General features: G+C 44.4%; 1 long non-coding RNA gene across 2 annotated transcripts in view; it reads right to left on the minus strand.

The window, feature by feature from the left end:
- The window catches only part of LOC106506885, a 31243-nt gene continuing 10644 nt past the window's right edge, over nucleotides 6120-26718 (minus strand). For both annotated transcript variants that reach the window (XR_001302523.2, XR_001302522.2), the window contains exons 2-3: nucleotides 21532-21658; nucleotides 6120-9831 (exon numbers count right to left, since the gene is read on the minus strand). This is a non-coding gene — a long non-coding RNA (uncharacterized LOC106506885). The remainder of the gene's footprint in view (nucleotides 9832-21531; nucleotides 21659-26718) is intronic.

Raw genomic sequence — 26718 nt, forward strand, 5'->3', positions numbered from 1 at the left:
ACCAGACTTGCTATATTTTGCTACATATTTCCAATCTTGCTGGGTCTTTGCCAAGATGAAAGTCTTAACTATGTTATCCAATGTCTTTTTAGCCAAATGTATCGAATTATATTCATGGAACCAAATGTATGAGAGCTGACAGATAAGTGGAATAGCTCAGTTCATGAAATTATATGAGCAAATCCAATATTCAGGAGGCCGCTAAAGAGAACACAGCCTGTCATGCACAATAAAATTTAGAACAGAAATTAAGACGGTTCTCCTACTGTAGCAGGGAGTTTCCCAAGCACAGAAAACTGCCTTCTGTATTCCGGGTAATTACCCAAAATATAAAATGTCTATTCAGTAGTCCTTTCTTCAGCCAGACATTTTCTACCCAGAGATACCACCCTCTCATTCCAAAATCAACTCTAATTTCACAAGGAAATACCCTGTAAAAAATAAGGAAGAAAATATAGTCAGTAGCTATCCTACTTTCTTGTGTGTTTTTTGGATTTTATTTTTTATCCTTTATATCAAGGGAAAATAAATGACACAAATTGTCTTTTTTTCCTGTTCTTATTTAGTGAATACTTTCTATAAGCAGAAGGCTGGATATAAGCATTCAACTAGTACTGGTCATTTAATCCACAGTAGCCAATATAGATTATCCTTTTTCACAGTGAGGCTCAGAGAGAGTAAGAAATTCTGCACAGCTCTTATAACTTGTTTATGGAAAGACAGGATTTGAGCCTGTGATATCCCACTCCTTAACCACTACTCTATATACTAGGTTATTTTAACCACTAAGTTCAGCCACCAAAGACAACTATTCTCAGTGGCTTTAAAATAAGCCGTTTGGGGAGTTCCCACTGTGGCTCAGCAGAAACAAATCATGAGGATTCAGGTTCAATCCCTGGCCTCTCTCAGTGGGTTAAGGATCCATCTGGTATTGCCACCAGCTGTGGTGTAGGTCACAGATGAGGTTCGAATCCTGAGTTGCTGTGGCTGTGGTGTAGGTTGGCAGCTGCAGCTCTGATTCGACCCTAGCCTGGGAACCTCCATATGCTGCAGGTGCAGCCCTAAAAAAAAACCAAAACAAAAACAAGCCATTTCGTCATCTAGCCCCATGGGTCATAATAGAGTAGAAATGCAAGAAACCCAGGAATCCCTGTACAGGGATTTTGTACCTTATAAGTTTCCCTCAGACATGCCAGAAACTTGACAAAGATGGGGTGGCACTGCTACACATGATTAATATGTAAAGAAATACATCAAAAAGGGGTTTTCGTGATTTATGAGACAGTAATTGTAAACACAAGTACTTGTCTAATTCAGTTACAGAAGAGATTCTAAAAGCAAGTGTGCCTTTTGAGGAGATGTTGGTAGCCCAGGATTCAGATTTATCGTTGATGTGGTATCAAGTAGCACTGTTCTAGTTCTCTTATTCCAGCATTATGGGTTGTTACGTGTTCTTGATTAGTGTGTATGTGTTCTTGATGAGTCTTAAGATGAGAGACACGCAGTGGGCAGTTAAAAATTGGAATCAATTTCTAAAATGTATATTTATCTATGGAAATCAGTATCTTATATGTAACTAGGGAAAACATAGCAGTTTGTACATTGGAAGGTGAGCTTACCTGGTGAATGGTAGGCTGTCTGCTAGAAATCTGCATAGGTGTGGAGAGGTAGACAATAAGTTCGATTATCTTGTGCTAGCGACTCAGCAGCCCATTACTAGGAAGATTTATAAAAACTCACCATACAGAGAAAATTATATTGAATGTAAGGAGTTAAGTGATTGCTGAGGAATTGTCAAATTATTGAAATGTCACATGGACGAAGGAATTTTGGGTGAGCTCAGAACACCTAAACATAAAACGGGAATTCTGTAACTGCTTGCCAGAGTAAAGCACCTTAGGAGAATAACAGTACTAATGGTGATGATATTAATTTAAAAAACATGCAGAGTTCCCGTTGTGAATCAGTGGTTAACGAACCCACCAAGTATCCACAAGGACGTGGGTTCGATCCCTGGCCTCACTCAGTGAGTTAAAGGATCCAGCATTGCCATGAGCTGTGATGTAGGTCGCAGACACAGCCTGGATCCTGCATTGCTGTGGCTGTGGCATAGGCTGGCAGCTACTGCTTTCATTGGATCCCTAGCCTGGGAACCTCCATATGCCACAGGGCAGCCTTAAAAAAAAAAAAAAAGATAAAAATTATGCTTGAGCAGCCCTCCTAAGCCCCTGCAAAAGTAATGTCCAGTGAACTGGCTAACGATGGAAACAAATGTCCAACATTGATTGGCTTGGCCTCTTGGATTTTTAAAAGCATTTGGGGGAAACAAATTGATCTTCTGATGCTACAGCAATAAATTATGGCCTCACCCTTGAAAAATAAAATAAAATATATCACCTTGGGTTTATATACATTCCTTGAAAAAATTAATTCCTGATAAATCATCACTGGATAATATTTAACTATAATGTAGCACTGCAGTAGTTTTTTTGAGCTCAGTGAGTTGTTTGTTTATTCTAATATACCATCCAGTATCCAAAAATTTAATTTAGAATCTTTTTTTTAAAGTTAAAGCAGTCTCTAAAGAGCATTAATGCAGTTAAGTCATTTTTTAAATGATGAATCTGAAGTTTAGATAAGTTGACTGAATTACCCAAGGTCCTACCTTTATTTTTTTCCTGTCTTTGTCCATTCATTCAGCAAACATAATGAAAGCCAGCAGTCATGCTGTGCAGTGATGATGCTGACTCTGGACAACCTGCATCCCTGTTAGGTTGATGGCAAAATTAATACTATTAGAGTCAGGTCTTCTGACTTCTAGTCACAGGTGTACAGAAAAAACATCAGAGTACTTATATCCACTTGAGTAGGTAAACAGTCTGTCAGTGGAGACTGTCTTAATACATACAGCAACGTCTCCAGCCAAAGCCCCATCCCCATAGCTGTCATTACAGAAGTCTAAAGGAATATGACAGGCACAGGGACGTCCAGTAGTTTCAGAAACACTTAACGACAAGCTCTAGAAAAATAAAAGCCATGCCTCATTTTCTTCAAACTGATAGCACTTGTCATAAAGCCATCAATTCTAAGACTGGGGTTGGGGATGCGGGTTTAAGGACTCAGGGTTGTCACTGCTGGGGCTTTGGTTACTGCTCTGGTGCCAATTCAATCCCTGGCCCAGGAACTTCTGCATGTTGCAGGTGCAGCCCCCCCCTCCAAAAAAAAGAAGGACTAGAGTACATGCTCCGCAAAGATGGCTTGAATGTAGGGGCTCGATGGTGGTCTACTGGTTAGGACTCAGCGCTTTTACCACTGTGACCTGTGTTCAGTCTCTAGTCTGAGAGATCCCACATCCAGCTGCTGCATGCCACCACAGCCAAAAAACAAAGCAAAGCAAACAGAAAAACATTGTTTTGCATGAGTCAAGCAAGTTTGTTTCTGTTGCAGTCCTGCGTCATTCCTCAGGTGCTTTTCTTATTCTTTTTGACGCTATCTTTGAAAGGGAGGAAATGAGGCTAATAATGGGCAAGAGGAAAGGTAAAATGGCCAATATTTGGAGAGATCTACACCTGTCCCAAAACAGGCAAGTAAGAATTGTTGCTAAAATACAGCCACATTGGTGGAATTAGGGCCATCAACAGGTCAGACGTCAAAGGCCAACAGAAGAGGAAGCCCGCACCAAAGCCCAGATCAGGGATGTCGCTGATCTGTGCATGTTTGGGGCTTCCAGGCTGCAAAAGCTAGACCAACACAGAAAACAGATACTGAAGAAAACAGCTGGCGGGTTCATCCTGCTCATTCCAGCTGGGATGCAGAGCCTCACTACCGTTAATGGCATCCCTACTAAAGACCAAGAGGGAAGACACCAGAAGACAGGAGGCTAAAGGATAGCCCTCACAATAATTCAGTAATGCAGTGGATACATATCATGCTAATGCGTCAATGTTTGCTCCTTGCTAACAGAAGCCACTCCTTCATTGGTGGACATTTGTTTCTTTAGCATCCCTGTACTGAGCATCTGTGTTGGTTTAACTCTTTCAGTTTATAAGCCCCTAATGTGCAGAGATTAGCAGCATCTATCAATGGGAGTGCAGATGTTGGGACTATAGAAAATATCAGGTGGATGAGAAAAATAAATTAGACATTGTGGGGGTGAAAAAAAAAGAAGAAGACAAAAGCTCCTTCATGCTGAACACAGCCAAGAAGGGAATTGTGATTAGAAAATAGCATTTAGGAATCTACTCAAAACAGGGACCCAAAGAGTTAAAAATTAGTTTAAGCAAAGAAATATTGAGGGTGTGCAACCCATACCAAACTGGAGTTCTAATAGAAAAGAATGAAAATGAAACAGTGAAGAAAACCTTCTACAGCCCAGATTGTTCCTGAATCATCCTGGAAATCCTTCATTGCTCAACAAACACCTTGGTCTTTTTTTTTTTTTTTTTTTAGGGCCACACCTGCCGCATATGAAGATTCCCAGGCTAGGGGCCCAGTTGGAACTGTAGCCGCTGGCCTAGGCCCTGTGCCACAGCCACAGCAACCTCGGATCCAAGCCACGTCTGCGGCCTCCACCACAGCTCATGGCAACACCGGATCCTTAACCCACTGAGGGAGGCCAGGGATCAAACCCACATCCTCATGGATCTTAGTTGGGTTCACTAACTGCTGAGCCACGACAGGAACTCCAACAAACACCTTGAACAAAATAAATGGGAACTTTGTGAGGGTGAGGCTCCATGTTTCTCTGCATTTTCCTAAATAACCAACTTCTACACGACTCTTCAGAATTTGCAAAGCTTTCTTCACTTACAGTGTCTCACTTAATGCTGTGAGCAGCCTGTGGTGTGAGTACCATTAACCTTATTTCTCTCATGCGAAAACTAAAACTCACAATCCCACAGCTAGAGAAGAACAGAAGAAGGGTGGGTGCCAGTGCTGTGGTTTTAAAAGATGTCCACACATTCTTTTTTTTTTTTTTTTTTTAATGGCCACAGCTACAGCATATGAAAGTTCCCAGGCTAGGGGTCAAATTGGAGCTGCAGCTGCCGGCCTACACCACAGTCACCACAGCCGTGGCAACACTGGATCTGAGCTGCATCTGCAACTTGTGCCACAGCTTAGGTCAATGCCATATCCTTAACCCACTGATTGAGGCCAGGGACTGAACCAACCTCCGCATGAAAACTATGTTGGGTCCTTAACCCAGTGAGCCACAATGGGAACTCCAGATTTGCACACATTCTTTGATACTTCTCCCTTCAAAAGGTGGAACCCAAGTCCCCTTCCCTTGAGTGTGTGACTTTACCAAAGACTAAGTGAAGTGGAGGTTTGTGACTTTCAAGACTCAGTCATAGGAGGTACTGTGGTTTCTCTCTTGCTTTCTTGGACCCCTCACTCGGGGAAGTCAGCTGCCGTGTTGTGAAGATGCTCAGGCTGTCCACTGGACAGGACCATTTGGTGAGGATGAGGCTTTCCGCCAAAAGCCAGAAAGCAGAGGCCTCCTACCAAAAGCCGTGTGAGTGAGCCATCTTGAAAGCAAGTCCTCCAGCCTCAATAAGGTTTTACATGCCTCCAGCCAGAGTTGAAGACTTAACTGTAGTCTCATGAGTGACTGTGTCAGAACCACCTAGCCTCAGTTGCTCCCAAATTCCTACCCCCAGAAACAAGATAATAAATGTTTGTTGTTTTTAGCTGCTAAGGGATGATTTGTTACCCAGCAGTAAGTAACTGATACACCAGGAAATAAATTCAGATGCCTTGACCCCAAAGTCTGTGCCCTTTTATTTCACACCACTACTTTTTTCTGTGACTTATTGTGCAAACACCAAAATATTTTGGCCCATTTGACTTCCCTTTCCCTAACCATCACTTCAATCTTTGCTAATTATGACACATTTTTCTGCGATTATCTAGTTCTTGCATTTTTTTTTTTGTCTTTTTGCATTTTTTCTAGGGCTGCTCCCACAGCATATGGAGGTTCCCAGGCTAGGGGTCGAATCAGAGCTGTAGCCACTGGCCTACGCCACAGCCACAGCAACGCCAGATCCAAGCCGCGTCTGTGACCTATGCCACAGCTCACGGCAATGACGGATCCTTAACCCACTGAGCAAGGCCAGGGATCGAACCTGCAACCTCATGGTTCCTAGTTAGATTCGTTAACCACGACAGGTACTCCATAGTTTTTACATTCTTGCATCCTTTTGTAAGGGCTATGAGAACAGGAGATACACCAGTTTGGGTGACCACGGCATCCCCAAATTTAAATAAATCCACCAAATTTAGTGTTAGTAATAAGTACTCAATAAATTCTCTTAGATGAATGAATGGCCAAAACACCTATGATACAGCTAGTCTACCTCTGGAACTTTGTTTTCATTTCATGCTGAACCAAAAGGGAATAAATTCCATATCCAAGAAGGAGAAGGGATTCTGTTGGAGTCATGATTTTTATTGATCTGAGCTCCCCAGAAGTTCGTTTTACTCTGATAAAATACCTTGAAGAGCAGAATATATTATTGTTTTTCAACAACATGCGCAAATCTCCAAGGCATGCAAAAATAACGAGTATCTTTCTAATCGAAGGGCTCTCGTTCAATCTTCTGTAAGTACTTTTGCTTCCTGTCCTGGACCCAAGTGGAGGTGTGGGGCAGCCGGCTCTCAGGAAGGAGTGGCCAGGCCTGTGGCTGACCTCATCCTACCCCCAGCTGCAGAGGGGGCCAGGAGGCCTCGGTTACAGACAGCATTTTTCTAGGCTAGTTATTTGTTCGCACACGAACTGTAAATCAACACGCATTACTAAGTCGTGACGGCTTTTGACTTTGTGGGAAATGCCTAACCACCCAGATTTTATTTCAAGCCAGAAAAAAAATTAATAATAATGTGTGAGAGAAACAGAATGCAGGAAACATCTATGAGACATGACCAAATTTTTTTAAAAACGCAGGAGTAAATAATGTTGCTGCAGCAATGCCACTTTGATGAAAGAACAAACATTTTTATAGTAACCACCAAAAGGGGATGTGACAGCACATGTGCATTTTTAACCCAATCCGCACTCCTTCCCTCAGCACTGTACCATCTCGTCCAGTGCCCACGAGAACCGTTGGCAGTGATGGAAGTGTTCTGAGGTCACACAGTAGCCACCAGCCCGTGTGGTTACTGAGCACTAGACATGCGGTTAGCATGACAGAGAACTGAATAATTATTGATGTATTGGAGTTCCCGCTATGGCACAACAGCTTCAGGACCTGGTGTTGTCACTGTGGCAGCTCAGGTCACTGCGGAGGTGTGGGTTCAACCCCTGGCCCAGCTTAGTGGGTTTAGGATCTGACATTAGCTACAGCTGTGGCATAGGTCGCAGCCGCAGCTTGGATTCAGTCCCTGGCCTGGCAACTTCCGTATGCCAAGGGTACAGTCAAAAAAATATTAATATATTATTAATGATTGTATTAACTTTAATTAATTTAAATTCAAATTGCCACAAGTGGCTAAAAGCTGTGGTATTGGGCAGAATTATACTGAAAACACTTCCCAGAGAGTCTTGAGATGTGGGCACTCTCAAGCTCAGGGAGTACTTTAGGTTAAGCCAGGCTGAAAATTATTATATTTTGCCAAAGAGAAATAGCAGGAAGCTCCAAAGTCAAAAATCCCAAGCTATTTTTAAAAGCTGTTAGAGAACCCTGTTGTACAGTTTTCTGGAGTCTTGTGGTCAGGTCTCCTCAAGCGAGAAATGCGACAAGAAAGAAAGCCCACCCCCAGGCAGGCCTTCAGCCCAAGTTCCTGTCCAGTCAGACGAGGAGGTCTCCATTCTGCAGTGGGGACCAATGGCACCCACCTTTGGGGCGAAACAGGCAGCAGAGTGAAGCAAAGAACTGCAGCGTGGGAATCATGTTTAATTCACAAGGGGGTTCTGCCTGGAACACAGCAAGCCCTCAGAGGCCCTGACTGAGAGGCCCAGCATGCAGCTTGGCTGTTCTCGCTGTCTCCTTCTGCTCTGGGAGCAAGCCCAACTCGATGCCGTCAAGGAGGCAGCCACCAGCACCTCCCCACCTCTACCTGGCTGCCTGATTTCTCACTGCCGCTCACCGGATCTGACCACCGTTCCTGTGCATGACGTCCATGTCCCGCAGACTTCGCTGGCTCTCTCTGCGTCCCCCTGACTGCTCACACCGCCCAGGGCGAGGCTGGGGAGCGCCTGGGACATTGCCCTCTGCTGGCGGGAGTGTGAACTGACACAACCACCTGGGGAAACCCATCTCTAGGTACCTACCAAAACCAGCCATTCCTACTCCTGGGTAGATACGTACCCAACAGAAACGTGTCCGTGTTTTCACCAAAAGACATGCACTTTAATATCCACCACAGCATTGTTCACAATTCCCTCACACTGAAAACACCACAAACCCCAGCACCAATGGAACTGGGTAAATGGAGTGTAGTTATACAGCAGACCATTACACAGCAGTGAAAACAAATGATCTGCGACCACACGCAGTAACAGCAGTGTGTCTGACATCATGAGGCCTCCAGACACAAAACAGCAGCACCGCTTCCTGTCTGATCGATGCTTCCTGCATTTTGCACCATTTGATGTGTAGAAAGTACAGAAATGAGCACGAGTAAGTCATGCTGTTGAAAGAAGTGGGGGTGGGTAGTGACAGAAGGGGACGGGGGTGGGGGGACTTCCAAGCTGCCAGGAATGTTCTTTTGTTGATCTGGGTGCTGATTAGATGGGTGTGCTCCATTGTAAAAAGTCACTAAGCTGTACCTGAAGATAGAGACACACACTTTTTTTCTGTATGTATTCTCTAATACACACAGAAACTTAGTTTAAACTTATTAAACTAAGTTTAAGAGTTTTTTTGAGTTTAATATTTTTTTAAAATCTCTATCCATCCTCAAAAGTACAACTCAAAACTTACCACTTCCATGATCCAAGAAACTATCCTATAGCAGTCTTCCATTTTTCTCAACATTAAAAAAAAGAAAAACAAATTTCATATTTTTTCAGACATATCCATCTCATTGTATCAATCAGAAAAACCCCACTTTTTAAACCTCCCTAATTTTGGCACAGTACTGGTCACAAAATACATATTTCATAAACTCTTTTAAGCCAAATATATCTTTTCTGCTATTACTTAAAATTGCTTAAATGGCAAAGGCATTTATTATCTCATACTTTCTGTAAATTTTCAAACAGCTGAGTTCAGTTAAGCACACATTTCCTTGCATGTATAAAAATGGAAAACATTGCAACAAAAAAGACTCTGGAATTTTCCATCCATGCAGCTGTTGCTACACAGCGTCTGTGGTGAAACATTCTCTTAATGGCACTCCCGCAATCCCACACAAGAGAGATGATTTCATTCCACTGCAGTCCCATCACTGTACTGGGAAAGGTGTCAGAAGTAATTGACGGGGGAAAAAAAAAAGACTCCCCCAAAATGTGAGGAGAAGCATGAAAACTGTTGCAGCATACTAAATCCAGAATTTGAAGTTTCATGGTAAAGCCTCTATTTGTGAATTTCCAAATGACTAATCAATGTGCTTATTCTTTTTGTTGTTGTTGTTGTTAATGTGCTTATTCTTTCACTCATAGATTTTGAGAATAGAGGATGAGAAAAGTGTGACTCCACCGCAAGTCCTAAGTTTGTGGAGGTTGTTCACAGGAGTCCTCATTGTGATCTAAGTGCAGAGTATGGAGGATTTTCTTTGACATTCGCTGCCAGCAGAGACACAGTGGTGAGGGACTCTTTCCTTCCAACCAAATGATTGCCACAAACAGGGTTGGCCTCGAAATGTTCTTCTGTTTGCTTGATTTCATCAGCCCTGCAGAAAGAGGGCAAAGGAATCTCTGGTTTGCAGAAGTGAGAAAGAGACAGGAGACTGAGGGTTTTCTTAGAACTTTTCCCTTTGCTGTAAATAAACAGTTGCAGGAGTTCCCATTGCGGCGCAGTGGAAATGAATCCAACTAGGAACCATGAGGTTTCGAGTTTGATCCCTGGCCTTGCTCAGTGGGTTAAGATCTAGCCTTGCCGTGAGCTGTGGTGTAGGTTGCAGACATGACTCGGATCCTGCGATCCTGCATGGCTGTGGCTGTGGTGTAGGCCGGCAGCTGTAGCTCTAATTGGACCCCTAGCCTGGGAACCTCCCTATGCCGTGGGTGCAGCCCTAAAAAGCAAAAAATAAATAAACAGTTGCAGATACTCTCCCCATTCCTACAGTCTCATAGCAAAGTTAGGTACCATTGGACATGGAGTAGTCTGACATATTTATACATGTCCAAAGGGAAACCAAAGCAGGACATCAAGTATGTGTCTTCCTCAAAAAGACCCCTCTCGGAGTTCCCATCGTGGCGCAGTGGTTAACGAATCCAACTAGTAACCATGAGGTTCCAGGTTCGATCCCTGGCCTTGCTCAGTAGGTTAAGGATCCAGCATTGCCATGAGCTGTGGTGTAGGTCGCAGACGCGGCTCGGATCCCGAGTTGCTGTGCCTCTGACGTAGGCCATTGGCTACAGCTCTGATTAAACCCCTAGCTTGGGAACCTCCATATGCCGTGGGAGCAGCCCTAGAAAAGGCAAAAAGACAAAAACAAAACAAAAACAAAAACAAAAAAAACCCTCTCGATCTTCTATAGAGTCCTGAGGGCCCTGTAAGAGAGTAAACTCCACGAAATCTAAGAACCTGCCCAGCTAATGCTGTTTGGGGCCGTGTATGTCAGGTTGACCTCTGACTTTTCACTTGGTAGCAGCTACAAAATTCTTTGCTCTTGGATTAATGAACTTCCCAGAAATAGTCATATTTATCCTCTCTGTTCTAAGGAGTGAACCAAAAGCCACACAGACACTCCCTTCCTCTTTCCCTCTCTCTCTTTCTCTCTGAACCAGATATTTCCCTTCAAACAAGTGCATAAAATCACTCAATGTCAAACCTCCTTGCAGCCCAGCAATTCCACTTACATTTACTCAAGAAAACTGAAAGCATATGTCCACAGAAAAACTCGTACACAAATGAATGTTCATAGCAGCCAGAATGTCCAAGCGTCCATCAGCAGATAAATGGATAAATGAAATGCAGCTTAGCCACTTCACGGGGCACATAATTCAGCTGTAAAAAGTCATGAGGTACTGGGATTATGTGGCTGCATGGGTAAACCTTCAGAACGTTATGCTCAGGTAGATACACCAGACGCAGAAGCCACATGTTGTATGATTCCATTTATATGAAATATTTACAATAAGCAAATCTAGAGACAGTATCTTTGTGGTTGCCAGGGGCTGAAGGCAGAGGGAAACAGGAAGTGAGCACTAGTGCATTTGGGGTTTCTTTGGGGGAAGGGTGATGAAAATGTTCTAAAATTGATAGTTGTGATAGTTGCACAACATTGTCAATACAATTGACCCTTGAGCAACACAGGGGTTAGCCGTGCCAGACCTCCACCCAGTCGAAAACCAGGGGATCAACCATGGATCCTATAGCACTGGCGTGCTTCTTTATTGAAAAAAATCCGGGAGTTCCCATTGTGGCTCAGTGGTTAACAAATGCAAGTAGGAACCATGAAGTTTCGGGTTTGATCCCTGGCCTTGCTCAGTGGGTTAAGGATCCAGCATTGCCGTGAGCTGTGGTATAGGTCGCAGACGCAGCTGGGATCCCGCATTGCTGTGGCTCTGGCGTAGGCTGGCGGCTACAGCTCCGATTCGACCCCTAGCCTGGGAACCTCCATATGCCGCAGGAGTGGCCCTAGAAAACATGCAAAAAGACCGAAAAAAAAGAAAAGAAAAAAATCCACATGTAAGTGGACCTGTGCATTTCAAACCCATGTAGTCGAGGATAAACTGTATACTCAGAACTGCTGAAGGGTACATTTTAGAAGGATGCATTTTCTGGTAGGTTTATTATATCTCAGTTTTTCACACTTCATTCAGACAGCCCCTCTGCTGCCAGTTTTCCAGGACCCCCATCCCACCCCGACCCCCGAGGCGAGGGGTGAGGCACCCTCTTCACATCTCTGCAGGCCACCTCTTTCTCAACATGTACTCAGAAATCATTGGCTCACTTCATCTGCCTCTCCCAACAAGACACCTGTCCCTTGAGAGTAGAGGTGGCATTTTCATGGACTCTTGGCCAGGGAAGGCACTCCCTAAGCACGGGTGCAGTGGAGCACTTGAACTAGGAGTCCGTTCATTATATTTTGAGCAAAGAATAACAAGGATGTATGGCTTTGGTGCAAACCCATGGAGTCTCCAAAATGTGAATTCTCCCCCTTGGACAGGCATTCCCTCGGAGCTCCTCTTCACTGGGCTTAGAACAGCCCTGCAGGTTTCCCCCACAAAGCTAGAGGCTTGATCCTCAGTGCATTTTGCTGCGTTTACAGTGACACAGGGCTTGGGACTTTGCACATCTTTCATGCGACATTTTCAGAAGATATCAAAGCAAACAACTGGCAGTTCACACTTGAGATCAGAGATGTGACTTCTTAGGTGGCAGGTTCAGGAGAAAGGCACAGGGTAGGAAGTCCTTGGGCTCCCTTCTGTCATCAGCTGTGTGGCCACAGGGAACAGGATGACTTGTGCTAGAACTCCCAACCTGCACTGGCCACGCAGCCGTACATCTGGGAACCCACACCCAGGTGGCCCCAACTGATAAATCTGTGTCCCCCGACTTGAGCAGCGCCCAAAACTCCTCCTTCCCCAAGAGCGATCCCCTCGCTTGCCACAGTGTCTTCGATTAACCCGAAAGGCATCCAGCCCATTGGTTAAGACGTTTGTTTCCCTTAATACTCCTTTCCAAGTGCTTGTTTTGCTGCCGGTGGTTCCACACTGAGCCGTTAGCCCTGAGCCCTCAGAGTTTCTCTCTTCCCTCATCTTCACCGCCCCCCCTGTACCCCCCCAACACACACACCCTTGTCACCCTTGTTGGCCAAACCAGCATGTCCCTGTCCAGGGCTTTGCACTTGCTGTTCTCTCCGCCTAGAACATGCTCCCCCCCGCCAGCCACAAGCGGGTACCCTTGCTTTATTCAGTGCTCTGCTCGAATGTTGCCTCCCCAGGGAGACCTTCTCTGGCCACCTCTGTGAAGTCCTACCATCCCACCTTCCATGTTTCTCCATCACACTCGGGGCTACCAAACTCGTACAGGGTTTGGGGCTGTAAACTCACTGGGACGCTCCCTTCCTCAAAGGAAAGATAGTGTCCATTGTGAACACGATGAGGTCTCCTGCCCCATCGCAGTTCCCCAATAAATGGTAGGTGAAGGACAGATTGAATGAGAATTTGACTGAGATTAGAAATTACAAGGCCCAAGCTCTGTTCCCAGAAAGCTACGTAGTATTACAAAATCTTCAACTCTAGCATAGATACGTGTTTTTATAATCCCATGAGTGTTACATCATAGGCATCAATTAGAGCTCATTTTGTTGCAAATAGCAGAGATCCCTTGTCCAGGCAGCTTCCACGCTCAAGGGAATTTACGCTCAAGGCTAGTGGGAGGCAAGACTTGAATCTCAGCTCGAAAAGTCAACAGGACAAGGATCTGGTTTTTCTCTCTACTTCTCAGCTCTGCCCAGTCAGCCCTGGTTTCACTTCCACACCAAACCTCTGTCATGGGCCCCACTGCGGGTCGGGCATCCAGGATGCTTCCTCATTCAAGTCCAACAGCAAAGACTCTCCTCTGGCAGTACGCAAGGGCAAGTAAGACTTCCCCTCAAGTCAGGCTAACACCCTTGTGTCCTGTGGACTCTGTCATATATACCAGTCCCTGGATGCATTGCTGGGACCAGCAAGCATAAAAGGAGCTTCAGCTGGAATCCAGCCCACCCACACAGCAGACACAAAAGCAGCGGAGAGCTAAATTCCTCAACAGGAAATCAGGTTTCTGTTGGGCAGAGAAGTGGGAAATCACTGCTGGAAAGACGAACCACAAATGTCCAACACATCATGTATCCATCATGATTTAAAATGTTAAAAACCTAAAGTCGGTGTTAAATGTAGAAGAACAATTTTACTTCTCCAAAATGATTCCTTACCTCAAATTGTAGCTTCCTCAATATTTAAAGGCAGTGGCAATTTTTTATATCTTGATTGTGGTGGCAATTACATGACTGATAAATTGATCAACATGTATAGAACTGTAGCCAAGATTATAGATGTTATGTAAAGATCTGGAGAACAAACATATTTGGCTTTGCCTGAGAAGACTGTGGCGACGCCTCAGGTCTGCCACTGCAGCATGAAAGCAGCCAAAGACAGTATGCAAATGGGTTGGCATGGACATGTTCCAATAAAACTTTATTTACAAAAATAAGCAGTGGGCCACATTGGACCCTACGTATAGTTTAAAGATTCCTGAACTACACACTTGTAAAGGAATGAATTTTATTGCATGTAAATTATACCTCAATAAACAGATAAAGCAGGAAAAAAAATGTGTTGGGGGAAAGCTATAGTCCCTTCAACTTACTTAAAGTAAGATTTTATCAAGAAAACAGAGGTATTTTTATTGTTTGGAAGAGGGATCTGCTGATGGTAGTTGTGCAACAGATGAGCCAGAAGGTTTTCAGAAAGCTACACAAGGAATTTAAACTTGACTTTTGAAGATGATTTTACAGGCTCTCTTGAAAAGTTCCCCAGGAAGTCAGAGTCCTTAACTCTGTCCTTGACGAAGAAAAGCACCTGCAGGCCGCTGTGGCCCGTGTCAGCAGCCCAGAACTGAGCTGCTTTGTTTGGGTTTTATTTAGTGTGATGACTTTAAGACCCACTGTCTTATACATCTCATTTTTTATTGCCTGCTTTTTTTATGGCAAAGCAATCTTTACCAGACAGAGATTGTAAATAAGATCCAGTCGTTTTCTCCCCTTCTCTAAATAATGGCACAAACAAAGCATCTCTGAGGCTGGTAGCCCACCAGAATTGAAAGAGAAATCAAACTCTTGGGAGCCAGAACATGAACGTTCTCAAGAACAAAAAAAACAACAACAAAAAAAAAAAAACACATGTTTTTCAAGCTGGAGAGTTCAAAATCAGCCCTCCTCATCTGGCATTCAAACCCCCAAGGTTGATGTAGGCAAAGTGATGTGCGGTGTTACTGTACGTGTGGAAATGCAGGTTGGGTAGAAGACACACAGACTCGAGCATCTGCATTCTGGTAAGATGTGGAATAGACACAAATCAAAACGTTCATGTCTTCCTTAAGCAGGAGAAACACCCTTTTCAATCAAAGGTAGCTAACGGGCAGATCACCGGAATTTTCCAGAGATGTTCCTCCCTCCAAGCAAATATCAGGCCTTCAGAGGATGGATTTTAAGGGACAGATCAGTCCAAGACTTGACTCCAGAAAGACAAATAAGACACAAGCTGCCCTCTGACAGCTGAGAGCCCAATTAGGAAGACAGATGGACACAAAAGTATTTAAGAAAATGTGTTATGTTATCGCAGAGTCTCTAAATACTTTAACAACTCCAGGCCAATCTCATTTACACGAGGTGGCATTAAACATGCAAGCAATATGATTTCCCTTTGAAGCAATACTAAGAAAATATGATCAAAAGAGTCATGCAAGAGAAAAAAAATGATGCACATAATTCATTTTCCCCCTCGCCTAAGTCTGGTGCTATCATGGAGAGTGGTGTAGAATTTTCTTTATTTATTAAAAAAAAAAAAGCCAATTTAAAACTATTTATTTTTGCTTGTTTTCAATTTGTTTTTGTTGTGTTTTTGCTGAAATATTAGGTTACTATGACCAAAAGGGGTTAGAAGTAAAATAAAAATATTGCAGACTGTCAGAGTTCATTTTAGTAACAGTCCTGGTCTGAGTAACCATCAGAACATTTTACACACAGAATTTCGATACGGTTGTAACAACGAAACCAGGAAGATAGGCTTAAGTTGAAAACATAAAGTCACTTTTTCCGTTGAGTCATTTCCTACAGTCAGACATAAATATCCTCAACATTCTCTGCCCTGGACAGAAAATGGATACATTGAATGAAGAGCTCCTACAATTGACTAGACTCACTGCCAGTTAACTGTGGGACATGACCGCTTTGTGAGGGGCTCTCACGTAGCCAAGATGCCTCAGAAGGTTCTGATCTCAGTGCAGGTCCCCAGGCACCACTGCCCAGAGAGTTTGACTCAGGCGACCCACAGGGCACCAGGAATTGATGCATTTGACGAACGGCACAGTACCCCCTCGTAAGCCAGGAGGGAGCCAGGAGCTGCAGAAGGAGTTTCTGCATGGGTAGCTTAAGACTTGAGGTGACGCTTCACCCAAGGTTCCCAAGCCTCAGCATCAGTGACCCCCTCACAATCCAAGAAGGGCTCCCCTCACAATCCAAGAAGGATCGGGAAAGGACCAGGGTCTGAGAACGTAGACACGGGCAGGAGAGGTGCTGCATGCTGTCTAGTCCGTTTGTCCCCGTTCAGGGAGCAAATCAAAATTTTTAAGAGAAGAGGGTGCATTTGTAGTGAAATTTCAACCATTCTATAACTGCCTTTCCATTAATTGTGTCACTAAGATGTTTCTTTCCTAAAACAACAGCCAGCCGCCTTTATCTGAAGCCATCAGTTTTCCCAAGTCAGCAGAATAAGCGCATCAGTGTTTCTTTTTCTTTGCAAACTAGAATCTCAGCCAGCATGAGGCATGTAGAAGCCCCCTGGCACTGCAGTCATCCATTGTCTCTTGACAGATGAGGGGATCTCAGACCCAGATGCCTAAAAGGAAACAGGACTTAGATATAGTCACTTAACTATGTTATTTGTTGAGTCCATTTATGTGAAACACTATTTTGAAGCAAGCCTTTAATTGTGGTCCATTTGATTTTGAGTGTTCACTCCTAAGTAAAGGACCCTAACGTGCCTAAATAACCTGGCCCAAATAGGAGGTTTGCCAGTTGTCTAGTCCACAAGTTGGCACATTACTGCCTGCTGCCTGCTTTTGTAAAATAATAATACATTTGATTATAACACAGACACGCTCATCCATTCAGGTTTTGTCTGCAGTTGCTTTCCAGCTACAACAGCAGAGTTAGGTAGTTGCCACAGAGACCATATTGCCCTCAAAACCTAACGTGTTTACCATCAGGCCCTTTTCAGAAAAAGTTTGCAAAACCCTTATCTTGTCACCCAAGACCACCACAGTTAGCTGGAACTCAGAGAGATGAAAATGCTGGATGTTGACAACAAAGCCGTGTAAACCTGTGGGAAGAATTGCTGTGCGTGAAAGCAGCAGAGAAATCATGCAGGGAAGATCGATGGAGTTTACTCTCTTTTCAGTATCTTTAGCTTAAAATGAAAAGCACAGTAAACAATGCAAAAATACTGAAGTTCCTGTGCTCGCTATCTCAAGAATTGTCACAGCGTTCTGGGAAAGCACTCACAACTCAACAGAACTGAAATGGAGTGGATACAAATTGCAGGAAATAGACAAAGGAGATAAAGATGGGAAAAGATGTGCAACCTAACTAGTAACTGGTAACAATGTAAATGGTAAAATTAAAAATGTAATGAAATACCACTTCAGTTTGGGAAAAATTGACAGTCATATCCTGTCTTGGTGAAAACATGTGGACCAGGTACCCTTGAGCCCTGATCATTTGAGGGGTGGGAGGAAGGGGTGAATTCTGAAAGGCAGTTGGTAACATCTATTGAAGTGTTCAGGACACAGAACCTTTGACCCCACAATTAAAATTCTTTTTTTTTTTTTTTTTTTTGTCTTTTGTCCTTTTAGGGCCCCACCCGCGGCATACAATTAAAATTCCTGATGTTCACCCTAGCAAAATATTTGCACTTAATCATAAGACTGTACATCAAAAGCCACACTATAGAAATGGCAGCAATTATATAGGATGAAGCAGAAGTAAATGTATCGATGCAGACAGCCCTCCAAGATGATTTTTCACCCCAGAAAAGCAAGTTGCAAGGCAACAGATACACGAAGTTACCACTAAGTTGTAGAAAAATCATATTTTCACATTGCTACAGATTGAATTTTGTCTCCCAAAAAGACATGTTGAAGTCCTAACCCCCCAGTAAGTGTGATCTTATTTGAAAATACTTTTTATCGAGGTCACCGAGTTAAATTGAAGTGACGAGGACGCTCCTCATCCAGTATGACGAGTGTCCTTATGGAAAGGAAAAATTCAGACAGCGAGACAGAGGCGCACAGACGGAAGAAGATGCAAAAACACAAGGAGAAGATGGCCTTGTGGCTGGAGTGGTGCATCCCCCAGCCAGGGAGCACCAAAGGGTGGCAGCAGACCCCAGAAACTGGCAGAGCCAAGGCGAGATCCTCCCCTAGAAGCTTCAGAGGGAGCACAGCGCTGCCAACACCCTGATTTCAGACTTCTGGCTTCCAGAATTTCGAGACAAGAAATGTCTGTTGTTGTAAGCACTCAGATCATGGTACGTTGTTACGACAGGGGCAGGAAACTAATCCCTCATCCAGCACATCTCCCCCAAAACACCTGGTCATACCTGGAGGGTTTCTACACATGGATACTCACATGTGTAAATGGACAGAGAAAGGACTGACAAAGGTATGCGCCAACCAGTGAGGGCTCCCTCTGGGAGGCATCTGCAGGGGACACATCAGGTGGACTTCACAATTCCATACATTATTTGAAAATCTGGCAGCTCATATATGTTAATGTCGTACTTGTTTAAGTGAAAAATTCTTTCTTATAACATGAAGTGGTAAAGGGCCTGCCTGGTGCCTGTCCTTTCTCGTGGATCAGGCCCCCCTTTTCTGGTACTCGCCTCTCCCGTTCCAACCATTTGGCTCCAACAAGGCATCTGCCATTGATTGGTAGGTGGTCTTTGGGACCGAGCCAGGTACACTGGGGCTGATTGGAATCCCTCCCTCTTGGCACAGCTAAAGACGTAGGTCTGGGACACGCTGGCTTCTGTGTCCACTGCTGGGCAGGAGAAGCAGCTTCAGTGGGAGAGAACAAAGCCAGCCTCAGAAGGGAAGCAGAGGTGATGGACAGGGCATGTCTGTGACAACTGGTGGCCTAAAATCCCTCTTTCCAGCTGCTCCAGGAACCAGCTGCACCTCTGTCCTCACTTACTGAGCCAATGCCTTTTGTCACCAATGCAACTAGGAGTTGAGTTCCTGTCACTTGCACTTAGAATAGCCCTACACAGAAAGGAATGAACAAAGCAAAATAAATATACACGATTCTAAACATCTGGTGGGAAAATGTTCAACCTTTCTCATAATCACAGGAATACAAATTCCCTTAAAATGGGCTCTATTTTTTGTTTAATTCAGTGGTATCTGTGCTGGAGGAAGGGGAGGTGTTTGTCCCCTGAACTGCTGTTCTCAACTTCAGGGTGGTGACATGATAGCATACTTTATTCTTTTTAAATATTTTTATATATTTCCTAAATTCTTAACAATGAAAATCTATTACTTCTATGTTGAAAAATTAGTGCCCCCTCCTTCTAGAAAAACTCTTAAAGAAAACAAGTGTGAATCATTTAGGACCCAGACTCTAAGAGAGAGAGAGAGAGATATATATATATATATATATATATATATATATATATTCAAAGAATTCCAGGTATGTGTTCCCTCACAGAGAAAAAATGAGCAAAGGCAAAGGTGACGTCATGGTTCAGAGCATGTTATGTTTGGCTTCTTGGCACACCTTAAATAGAGCATATTTATGAATAGTCTGTATTGAATCTGGCATGCCGTTAGCATGGTTGTCATATATTTCAAGCCCTTTCCTGTATTTGATCCTGAGAGCTTGTGTGGTATCTGCTGTGTTGCTCACCAATATTCAAGGACCCTCCCTGAGGAGGGATTAAACATCCCCACCCAGTTGAGCTCAGGTGTGGCCCTGTGACTTGTTTCCCCCACGAAGAGGAAAAACAGGACATCTCAGGGGGATGCTTGCCCGTGGGGTCTTCCTCGCCCACTTCCCCACCCTCAGTCCCCACGTGACTAGCAGCCACAGAGGCCTCTGGCCAACCGTCAGTAGAAGAGCAAGGAGGCAGCTGGGGCCGTTCCACAGCCTTCCCGCACTAACGCAGTGGAAACCAGGAACGCCACCACGGAGGCTCTTTGGAAAGAAAAGGGAGATTGCGCATACTGGATTGCAAAACATACTGTAACTCTTTGACCTACTGTGCTCTTCTCGTGCTATTTTTACACACGGTAATTACTCTTCTTGATATTTCACTAACTTCGCAAAAGGTCCTAGTGCTCTTGGAGCCTGATGAACAAGCAGGCTAAGGGAAAATCTTGGCTGGATCAGAAGCGTTAACATTTCTAGCACAGCTCACACTAGGCAGTAAATTACACTGCTCTCATCCTCATCGAGCACGAACAAGGCCACATTTCTGTAATGCGTTACCCACCTCACGCCTCCTTCCAGCGCCCGCTCGCAGAAGTAGAGGAGCGTATAATGGGAACCACGCAGGCAGCTCTACGTAATTTTCCCCAGATTCATTTTACTCCAGTTCTAAGAGGAGTTTATAGAATGAAGACTTTTGCCTAATAAAAGCTAACTGAAATCATTTCATTAGATTCAGGCTCAGCTTGCGCCATGTGCCTGTCGGGGCCGGAATGCCTCTGTTGCATCAGGGATAGGCCACTAGAAAGAAACAGTCCCTCAAATGACAGGAAAGGAAGAACATTTTTTCAGTAAAGTCTGATGGAAATCATCTTCAGTGACCTTGTGCGTGAAAGGAATGCACGAAAGAGTGAAATTACTTTCACAAAGTGGGTTGACATCATCGTCATCCAGAGCCAAGGAGTTTTTCATGAGCTGAATTACCTTACAATGAAGCGCACAAACAGACACTCACACACACACGCCCACACACACTCTGACATGCCACTTCAAATGGAGCCCTGTCCACATGCACGGCCACGGCCACAGAGGGACACGGATGAAGAACCGGACGCTCACAAGCATGCACACTTTCTTCATTGGAGCTGCGCACACACCACCTACCGTGGAGTAATACACACACACAGAGGAAATAGCACAAATTTGTGTCATATTGACATGAAATTTGTATATTTTTAAAAATGGCCTGTCTTCCCAAACCGCTAACAGTTGGGGCTGTATTCTACATGTTAATACAAATATGGTGGGGCTGGTCAGTACATTTCTGCTGTCGTATAAAGTTTTCAGCAAACGCAAGTCTTAAATAGGTAAGCCACAGTGTTTTATTGAAACAAAATTTTTCGGTGGTCAGGTCAACCTCATTTAGCACAGTACTGCCATGAAATGCCAACATTGCCTGCGGGGTTAATCTTTGACATGTTAAATGCTATAAATCCCAATTATAGCATGAGATTAGGCAAAACATAGTTACTATCAAAAACATCAAGCCCCCATGTAGATTTTGTAAACCATGTCACATGTGAGAGATTTTGGGGGGTGGTAGGGAATTTGCCTTTTAGTGGTGATGGTAACCAAAAGAGCCCCACTGGCCCATTTGTGGACCATTTGAGCATCCAAAAGAATAATAATGCTGATCAATTATTACGTATGTAACAAGGAAAAAACAACACTTACCAAAAGCAAGCCATGAGGTGATGACCATGCTCAAAAGTTGGGGGCGCAGAGTCAAGCTCCTCTTCCTAGAAGAACTTCAAGAAGACCTCACACACAGTGTCCATGTGTCAACTCAATCTCAATAAAGCTGAGGGGAAAATGAAAAAAATAACTTACAGAAGAAAATATCAAATTAGTCATTCACCATTCTGTAACCACCAACACAATACTTCAAACAGGAATAGTTAGAGGATGCGTGTGCACAGATCTTCCCAGTGAAAACGCTGCCCCCTGCCACCACTGTCTCTCTCCTTACACAGGAAAGAAGGAGCCTACATGACAAAGATATTGTGGTCACAGCTCTCACAACCCACCAAGTTCAGCAAAAGCAACCAAAGGACAACATGACTATTGAATCCCCCTGGGATAACTCCGTGAAAGGGACACACTAACACCTCTGCAGTGTTCTTACCCAAAAAGAGTCCAGCTTGTATGGAATCATGAAGAAGCAAGCAAGTACAGGCCATGGCATGTTTTACAAGACAACCAGTCAGGATCCTTCAGAAACATCAGTGGCATGGAGTTCCCATCGTGGCTCAGTGGAAACAAATCCGACTAGGAACCATGAGGTTGCAGGTTCGATCCCTGGCCTTGCTTAGGGGGTTAAGGATCTGGTGTTGCCGTGAATTGTGGTGTAGGTCGCAGATGCAGCTCGGATCCCACGTTGCTGTGGCTCTGGTGTAGGCTGGCAGCAATAGCTCTGATTCGACCCCTAGCCTGGGAACCTCCATATGCCATGAGTGTGGCCCTAAAAAGACAAAAAAGTAATAATAATAAGATTAAAAAAAGAAACATCAATGGCATAAAAGGAAAACTAAAGGCAGACAGACTGTTCCAGATTAAAGGAAATTACTGCATCATAGCCAAATGCCGGGCATGGTTCTTAACTGGACCTCAGACTCTTTCACAGGTTCTGAAAGCACATTCTGTGCTGACATTGGAAGCCCCTGGCAGCTACTGAAAGGACACAGGTATCAGTGGCCAACAGGTGCGGTGGCCACCTGCTGCTCTGGAGTCTCCCTACGTTAGAGGGACACAGAGCAGGTCTGAGGGCAGGCTACCTTTGTGGTGACATTTGGACAAGGCTGAGACAACCTGTCCAGGAGAGCCCCCTGGCAGTGACCTGCAGGCAACCTCCCCACCCAAAGTGCAGCCGAAACACAGCCCCCAGGCCTGGGACCCATTAGGGTCTATCATTTTAAGGGGAAGTCCTTTGTCTTAGTCCCTTTGGGCTCGTCTAACAACGTACCATAGACTGGGTGGCTTGTAAACAACAGGCATGTATCTCTGTCGGTTCTGGGGGCTGGGATGTCCAAGGTCAAGGGCCAGCAGATTGAGTATCTGAGGAAGGCCTTTCCTGGTTGACAGAAGGCACCTTCTCCCTGTTCCTCATGGGACAGAAGGGGAGAGGAACTCTCTAGACTCTCTCTTATAAGGGCTCTAATCCTGCTCGTGAGGGCTTCACCTTCATGACCTAATTACCTCTCAGAGGCACCAGCTGCAAACACCATTCCCTTGGGAGTGAGAGGTCAGCATAGGAATTTTGGAGGGGGACCCCAATATTCAGCAGAGAGCTTCCCCAGAAGAGCTTAATGCCGTTGCCTCTATGGGATCCTGATAGTGTTTTCTTAGTGGCAGCTGTCTTTAAAATCCCACCAGCAACTTCTAAAAGGCAACAAATGATCTAGAATTTATTAGACTGATAATTTGTACCTCAATTGATATCATTTGCAAAGCAGTTTAATGAGACATGGATTTTTTTTTTTTTTGGTCTTTTTGCCATTTCTTGGGCCGATCCCTTGGCATATGGAGGTTCCCAGGCTAGGGGTGCAATCGGAGCTGTAGCTGCCAGCCTACGCCAGAGCCACAGCAACGCAGGATCCAAGCCGTGTCTGCGACTTACACCACAGCTCACGGCAACGCTGGATTGTTAACCCACTGAGCAAGGGCAGGGATCGAACCTGCAACCCATGGTTCCTAGTTGGATTCGTTAACCACTGCGCCACGACGGGAACTCCAACATGGAATATTTTTAAAGTTCCATATACTTATATTACAAAGTATTTTGTATGTTTTATAATACATATTAAGTATAATTACTATTTATATTGTCATTAATATAATAGAGTTTGTATTTTAGTACTAGTCAAAGGGTAATTTTGGAGTTCCTGTCATAGCTCAGCAGTAGTGAACCTGACTAGTATCCATGAGAACATGGGTTCGATCCCTGACCTCGCTCAGTGGGTTAAGGATCTGGCGTTGCCATGAGCTACTGATGTAGGTGGGAGACTTGGCTCAGATCTGGTGTTACTGTGGCATAGGTGGCGGCTACAGCTCCAATTCAACCCCTAGCCCAGGAACTTCCATATGCCCAGTGTGGCCCTAAAAAGACAAAAAAAAAAAAAGGTAATTTTGATAATGAAATAAAATATGTTGGGAGTTCCTACTGTGGTGCAGCAGGTTAAGGATCTGGCATTGCCACAGCTGTGGCATAGGTTGCAGCTGCAGCTCAGATTCAGTCCCCGGCCCAGGAACTTCCATGTGCCTTGGGTGCAGCCAAAAAAGAAAAATAATATATGTGAAGTTGTAAATTAAGTGTGTATTACATAGTCGAATCCCCTAAATTTCACTTACTTTTCTTCTAGGAGACAGTATAGACTTCGGACAAAGTAGTGAAAAGCAGGAGATGGAATAGGTGCCCCCAAATATGCGTCCTTGAAGGAACCATTCACTGCAATCCCCAAAGGCTGTAAACTCTTAGATCTGAAGTGCACCCCATCGCCAGCCCTAACCTGATCCCCCAGGAATTCCCGGCCACGTAAGCAAGTACTTCACTTGCAGCAAAATGACTTTTACATGCCAGGACCAGAAGGAAAAAGAACAATGAAAATTGAAATTCACCCCAAACAGCGACACTCAGGCCCGATTCACGGATCACACAAGTGAAGGGACATAAACTGTTTCCAGTTTCCCTCAACACTGAAAAGAAGAGCATGAAAGAGGTAATAAACTTCAGTTTATACATTTCCTGGGATTACACTTTCATGGATGATCATTTTATTTCAGAAATACTTCTTTTTTTTTTTTCTTTTTTTTTTTTTTGTCTTTTTGCCATTTTTTTGGGCCACTCCCGCTGCATATGGAGATTCCCAGGCTAGGGGTCGAATCGGAGCTATAGCTGCTGGCCTATGCCACAGCCACAGCAACACGGGATCCGAGCCACGTCTGCTACCTATAGCACAGCTCATGGCAACGCCGGATCGTTAACCCACTGAGCAAGGCCAGGGATCGAACCTGCAACCTCATAGTTCCTAGTCAGATTCATTAACCACTGAGCCACGATGGGAACTCCCAGAAATACTTCTAAGCCTCCCCTGTCAGTAAAAAAAAATATAAACACCTCATTGATGTACCAAACATGGCTGATGGCTCAAAGACCCCAGCCCACCTCCCAAAAAACATGTCTGCACCTGTCACTGGTATTTTTTTGTTTTTAATGTGATCCTGAAAGCTTTTACATTTCGGGGTATTTCCCGATCATATGGAAGTCCATTCTTCTAAATTACATCATACCCTGCTCTCCGTAGAGACAACATTTTAATGGAGTGAGAAAAGCAAATTACTGCTTGTGCATCTCTTGTAAAAAACTCCTTTCGCTTTACCCCCACTTCTGCTCTTTCATGTCTTTAACGTCTGCTGGAGGGAGTCGCTGTTCTTCAGGTGGCCTGGGGGTGAAGGATGTCCTCACACTTGTATTGTGTATCCCAGGTCCTCACTGCCTCTGCAGGAGACATGACTTCCACTTGCTGAGGTCCATGCGGGTACCGCCAGGATGTCCCTGGCGGTACCCAGGAGGCTTTGACACAAGAAGGGCCCCACACATGAGTGGCTATATCTGGGCTTTTTCTTCTCCTTTATTTAAAAAAAAAAAAAAAAGCAAGAAACCCCATAATTTCCAGTTTAGAAATGAGACCACCTTAAGAAAGGTGAATTGTCTCCCTACAAATATTTTCTCCCTCTGTCCAAATCATGAGGCTGAGTCATGGAGCTATTCCACTTAAAAATTAGAAGTCAAGGAGTTCCCGTCGTGGCGAAGTGGTTAACGAATCCGACTAGGAACCATGAGGTTTCGGGTTCGATCCCTGCCCTTGCTCAGTGGGTTAACGATCCGGCGTTGCCGTGAGCTGTGCAGACGCGGCTCGGATCCCGAGTTGCTGTGGCTCTGGCATAGGCTGGCAGCTACAACTCCGATTAGACCCCTAGCCTGGGAACCTCCATATGCCGCGGGAGCGGCCCAAGAAATAGCAAAAAGACAAAAAAAAAAAAAATTATAAGTAAAAACCCCAAGTTACTCAAGCAGGAATCAGCAAACTACACCCATGGGCCAAATCAGCCACACTTGTTTTTGTAAATAAAGTTTTATGGGTATTCAGCCACACCCAATTGTCGTACATAGCCTCAGTGCCTGCAAGGACCAAGTTGAGAATTTTCAGCAGAGATCCTACAGAGCCTACAGTCGTCCGTGTCTGGCCCAGGAAACACTTGCCAAGCCCACCTTTAAAGCCCTATTATCTAACAGAAATATCATGCAAAGCACACATGTAGTTCTAAATGATTTAGTAGCCATATTAAAAATTAAGTGGGAGTTCCCGTCGTGGCGCAGTGGTTAACGAATCCGACTAGGAACCATGAGGTTGCAGGTTCGGGCCCTGGCCTTGCTCAGTGGGTTAATGATCCGGCGTTGCCGTGAGCTGGTGTAGGTGGCAGACGCGGCTCGGATCCTGCGTTGCTGTGGCTCTGGCGTAGGCCGGTGGCTACAGCTCTGATTGGACCCCTAGCCGGGGAACCTCCATATGCCACGAGAGCGGCCCAAGAAATAGCAAAAAGGACAAAAAAAAAAAAAAAAAGAATGGAGTTAAGTTGTAGGACCCAGCTGGCATCACAAAGGATTACTTGGTGTGGGAGAGAAAAAACCTCCTCACATTTGGCAACAGAATGAAGTGTTTGTATGAATAATAAAGGAGACTCATAGGAAAGGAAAAACCAAGGTTTTAAAAAAAAAAAAATTAAGTGAAGTTTTATTGATATGTTATAGCCCAATAGATGCGAAATAGTTTGGTTTCAGCAGATGATCTAATACTAAAGTTA

This window comes from Sus scrofa, chromosome X (assembly GCF_000003025.6).
Source record: "Sus scrofa isolate TJ Tabasco breed Duroc chromosome X, Sscrofa11.1, whole genome shotgun sequence".
Taxonomy (NCBI): Eukaryota; Metazoa; Chordata; class Mammalia; order Artiodactyla; family Suidae; genus Sus; species Sus scrofa.